The sequence below is a fragment of the Vicugna pacos genome, chromosome 8 (assembly GCF_048564905.1).
Source record: "Vicugna pacos chromosome 8, VicPac4, whole genome shotgun sequence".
Taxonomy (NCBI): domain Eukaryota; kingdom Metazoa; phylum Chordata; class Mammalia; order Artiodactyla; family Camelidae; genus Vicugna; species Vicugna pacos.
The window spans coordinates 74960318-74965766 of NC_132994.1; the positions used below are offsets into that span (position 1 = coordinate 74960318).

Below are 5449 nucleotides of genomic sequence, written 5' to 3' on the forward strand. Positions count from 1 at the left end.
GGCCCACCACTATGGGTCTCTGGATACTTCCTAAAAGAAAATGCTACCATGCACCTGTGTGACAGTCCCCTGACTGTTCTTCAAGCCCAGGGAAGGCTTGGGGATAGTGAAACAAAGACCTGACCACGCTCGTCTGATTCTGACTTTCAAGTACATCCTCCAAGCGGAAATGGGGAATGAATGGTCTCGAGGCTTCGACAGTCAGCCCCGCCTACTCACGGGGCTTTGACAGGAAAGCTCGCTTCTTCCCACAGGTCCCAATCCCAGCCTCCAAACTAAAGATACTTCCTGTGTGTCCCAGTCTGCAGAGTGTCTACACGGGTTGGTCTACACAGGTATTCACAGTTTTCTTTTCTTTCTTTCTATTTTTACCACATCATTGTCAAAATTTGTTTTGTGTGGAATCTGGTTATCAAGACATCACCTTCCTGCTCTAGCACAGACCCAGCTACCTCCTGAAACATGGTCTCCACTGAGGGCCTCTGAGTGATGGCTGCCTTCCACGTGATGCACTCCGCAGGGCCTGGGCATGGGGTGGGGTCCTCCCCGTTTTCCAGACCACTGTCTGCTTCTCTTTCATAGAGTGAACAAAGTAGGCCAAGCAGTGACCCCACCAGCATGTTTAAAACACACACAATCAGATTGTCCCAAGTGCTCCCCTTCCCAGTTAAAGTCCCTGCCATTCTTCCAGGCAGTGCCAGCGTCTGTACCCACGTCGCTCTCCCCCACCAATGCGTGAACCGTCTGTCCCAGACTCGCACACCCAGGAGAAGGATCATCAAACACCCTGCCCTGCAGTTCCCTAATTCGCTCACCTCCAGTATCAACTTCCCTCCCCCACTTCTGCCTTCCATTTTCACAGCCATTTCCTTGTACTTACTCTTTCCAATACCACACTCCCTACCAAATCTTTTAATAAAGCATTCTCTCACCCAATCTGCCATTTTTCCAGCTCACTTAACTCTGATGCTTTCACACCAATATGACTTCATCTACACTGAGACCTCCAGTCATTTGTTCTACCCCTTGTGGATGTCCACCCTCCCGGAGCCTCCCACTCCCTGCTCCCCCAGCTGAAATGTCATGGTCCGTTACTATGGTGACTCCCTTGATACATCTTCAGGGCTCTTGCCACTCCGTCCTTCTATTGTGCTCTCTGAGAAAAACCATCGTTTTGGTTAAACCCAACTCCGCTGACTCCATGTCCACACTTGACCTGCTGGATGTGACTATCCAATTGGTTGAATTTCTAGGAAAGATTATCCAGTGATGCTGCTGCTGGTGGCAGGAAGATTGTCTTGCTTTAAACTTCTTATCACAAACATTAAGTGACTTTTCAGTGCTGGCCAGCAAGGCTAACACATCTCCCAGCTCAGTTCACTCACCTCTCTCTCAGACGTCCAACCCTCACCCTTTCCTCCCTCCTCAGGGTCCAGCAGCTCTGTCATTCTCACTCCCAGCTGAAGACCTTACTTCTTTCCATCGAAAAACAGAAGTAATTTATGGGGAAGTTGTTCAGGTTTTCATCACAAATCTGCCCCCTTGTGATTAAACATTAAGAGCTTGTTTTCAGCTTGTTTTATAATCCACGTTTCCAATCCAACCAGTTACTCAGGCAAAAATCCTGGGGGCATCCTTGCTTCCTCTCTTTCTCTTGTCATCCAGATTCATCCATTCATTCAGATCAGGAAACACTCGTGATTCTACTTTCAAAATATACTTTGATTTCCAATAATTCCCACTCTCTGTACTATACTCAATCCAAACACCTTTCTGCATCGTTAAGCCTTTGGTACCTACTGAGCTAGTTGGAATTAGATTTGCCTAACCTAAACCCCAAAATAGCAGTGGCTTAAACAAAACAGAAGTTTACAGGCATTCCTCAAACACCGTGCAGTTTCTATTCCAAACCACCGCAAGAAGCGAGTATCGCCATAGAGCAAGACACACAAATGTTCTGGCTTCCCAGTGCATACAAAAGTTCTGTTGACACTCTCTTGTCATCTATTTTGTATACAATGACATTATGTCTAAAATGTGCATACCTTAAATACTTTAAAAAAGTATTTAATACCTTAAAAATACTTTTTTGCTAAAAAAAAATGCCAAAACAATGACAATAGTAACATCAAAGATTACTGATCACAGATCACCACATCAAATAATAATCATGAAAAAGTTTGAAATATTGCCAGGATTACCAAAGTAGGAGATGGAGACATGAAGTGAGCAAAAGCTGTTGGGAAAATGTCACCAATAATCTCGCCCAATGTAGAGCTGCCACCAACCTTCAATCTGTAAAAAACAAAAAAATGCAACATGTTCTAAGCCCAATAAAGCAATGACCAATAAAGTGAGGTATGCCTGTGTTCTTTCACACAGAATTCCGGAGGTAGGGCATCCTTCTGCTTGCTCGTTCTGCTAACTGAGAGTCACCCCATGGTCAAGGATGCCTGCATCATAGGCCGGCCATGATGTTCACACCCTTGACCACAGCCAGGAGGAACAAGGAAAAGCCAACAGGACTCATGCCGTGTGTCTGACTCCCTCCCCGACTTCTGATTATGCCCCACCGGTAACTCCTTCCTGAGTGACAGTAAGTAAATATAGCTTCCCAGGTAGTCACAGGATGGTCCAGGAGAAGTGCTGAATTCCTTCACTGTGTAAGAAACGAGAAGCGATTTGGGGAGGTACTAGCCATGGTCAACACATCGTTGTATTTGCATCACTGCTTCTATCCATGCCTCCCACCAATCCAGCCTCCAAGCAGCAGCCAGTGTGATATTTCAATTCACAAATCAGAATGTTCTTCCCCTATTTAAACTAGTAACTAGCTTCCCATCACACTAAATAAAATCAAAGGTCCTTACCATGCCCTTCCTGGTTCTTCAGGATCTGAACCCACTATTTCATCTCTGCCATTCTCCTCCTTGCTCACTCCTTTCTGGCCATACAGCTTTTAAGACAACAAACTCATATCCACATCTTGTCCCTGAACTTGCTGAGTTTTCTACCTAGAACACTCCTCTTACAGACTTTCACACTTTCCTCTCCTTTTTAGTCAAGTTGCTGCTAATCTTTTACCTCCTCTTAGAGGACCACCACCGTCCTACCATCCGTTAATCCCCACCCACTGCTCAACCTTTCTGTAGTCCCACTGGGCATCATTTGCTCCATCTCATCTGAATGCATATGTTCCTACTTGTTCACTCATTACTGTCTGTCATCTGCACTAGCGCCTCAGCTCCATAAAGGCAGGGACCCCAAGTGTTTACCATCATATCCCTAATTCTTAGAACTGTGCCAGAGGGTCTAAAACAAAACAAAACAGAATAGTTTAATGAAAGAATTAATGAATTCTCATGTTGAGTGAGGTGTGGGTTTTGCCTGTTAAAAGGGCATCTCCACTATTTAAGAAAAACTTCAAAGATGACCTTATTAATACTTTCATTATATGTGATGGTGTTTGCAACATCATACACATGGCAATTAAAAACTTTCCAAACTTCAGCTCAATTAACGTTTTTCCCTGCAGAATCGAGGTTTACGGTCCTAATGGGTAGAAAGTCGTCCATGAGTTTATTTGTGTATATTGATTTTCTGGAAGTCATCAGAAACAATACAACAAGTAATTTGAAGTATATTGTTGAACGTATACCAACTGAATACATATTTGCATTTTAATTGTGAAATGTGCATTCCATTTTATTTAGATATGTACCTGGTTTTCCTATGTGATATGTAACTATGAGTCTTTTTATTTGTACAAAAGACTTCTTAAAGTTTAAGAACAATTGAAACAAATTCTGTTATTTAAATGCAAGTTTTTCTTTTTTTTTTTTTTTGATACCTCAATTGAATATGTAGTCAGGGAGATTAAGCAAAATATTACACCAGTAAAAACAATATTCTTCGAGAGACATGCTCTCGTGTTTCTTAGATTACTGAAATGTAACAAATTGGATGGCCTACAAGAATCCGAAAACTAATACCAGTCTGAGTCCCTCGTAAGTGTATGTAAAATCATTGACCCTGATCCAAGGAGAGACCTCTTTAACACAATCAATACAGGTGCAATCAGATAAGAACATTCTACTGTTTTATTAAAGTGCATCTAATTCAAAACTCAATAACCCTCACGCATCCTCAATCAGGGAAGACATTCCGGGAGGTATTCACACGAGTGATCTTAAAACCCTGGCTTTTGGCTTGTTAGCGAAGACTCTCTACAAATAGATGCTTCAGGCTCCTGTTTATTTTTCCTTTAACAGAATTCTTTTCATCCACCTCCCTGTTTTTGACTGTTGTAAACATGCTGAAGTTGTCTCCCCATCTCTCCCTAAAACGGAAGAGAATTCTCCGGGGTGGGCACTGAAAAGCTGTTCTGTATTCCCGGGAGTCAGAGAGACCCAGGGGAGGGGGTTCGTGTCTAGAGCTGCTAATAGCATTCCTGCTGCCCCAGCCCTCCCGGCAGCAGCGCCTGGGGAGAATTCTGGGGAATTGTGTAGCCAGGAGACAATTATCTTGTTTCCAGAAATAATCTGAATCGAAACAATACGCAGGGAACAAGGCAGAACGACCCCACAGCGCAGGCCGGCGCGGGCGCTGTGAATTTCGTGGGGGCGCAACGCTCAGCGCGCCCGGCGGCCACGCGCCAGGAATTGTAATCTGGAACAGTTGAGCCGAGACCTGCTTGATCTTCATTTCGTCAACCCGAAGTCTATTGAAAATAGACTAATCATGTTTAAGGGTAATGCTTTTTTCTACTAAACACTTCTCCCCGCTGGGTCAGCCATTTGCTAATTCCTGGCCGCCATCACCTGCGCTGGAGATGGGGCTCAGATCCGTCGCCGCAGAGCGCTCCTCCGAGAGCCCAGACCCGCCCTCGGCCCGAGCTGCAGTCGGCAGCTTCCTCTTTGCAAATAAAAGGCAGTGCATTCCCGTTGGAATGCCTCCGCCGAGACTTCTTTGACCTTTTCCAGGGCGAAGCGCGGTAGCGCGAACATGCCCCCGCCTCCGCCCCAAGCACGAGAAACCTTGGCAGTTTGTTGACCTGCCTGCTTTACCTGGCTTTTCTCACCCTCTGCTTGTGCAGGTGAGTAGAGACCCTCACCTCGCGCCTGATCAGAATCAGGCATGGTGGTTAGGGGACTATCTTCATTAGGGTCTACTCAGTTTTATTACACACACTCTGACCCTGGGTTTTCATTTGAGCGGCCTCTCTCATTAAAGTATGGAGAACAATTGATCAAAAATCTTCATGAAGTGACCACTGTGGTTGAGAAGCAAGCGGATTATTTACGATCCATTTAGAACTCACTGATCAATTAGCTTATTTATTTATTTACAGAGAACCACGTGTGCCTGGTACTGTGCCAAGCGTTGGATAGGCTCAAAGAAAACATGCTCCCTGCTCCTTAGAAGCACAGACCTCAGTAAAAGAAAAGCA

The 5449-nt window shown here is 44.8% G+C and overlaps 1 long non-coding RNA gene across 1 annotated transcript; it reads left to right on the plus strand.

Moving 5' to 3' along the window:
- Window positions 1–250: 250 nt before the first annotated feature.
- Window positions 251–2627, plus strand: LOC140697931 (uncharacterized). Its single transcript, XR_012075311.1, has 2 exons — window positions 251–335; window positions 2383–2627. It is a non-coding gene; the product is annotated as an uncharacterized lncRNA (long non-coding RNA).
- The last annotated feature ends 2822 nt before the right edge of the window (window positions 2628–5449 follow it).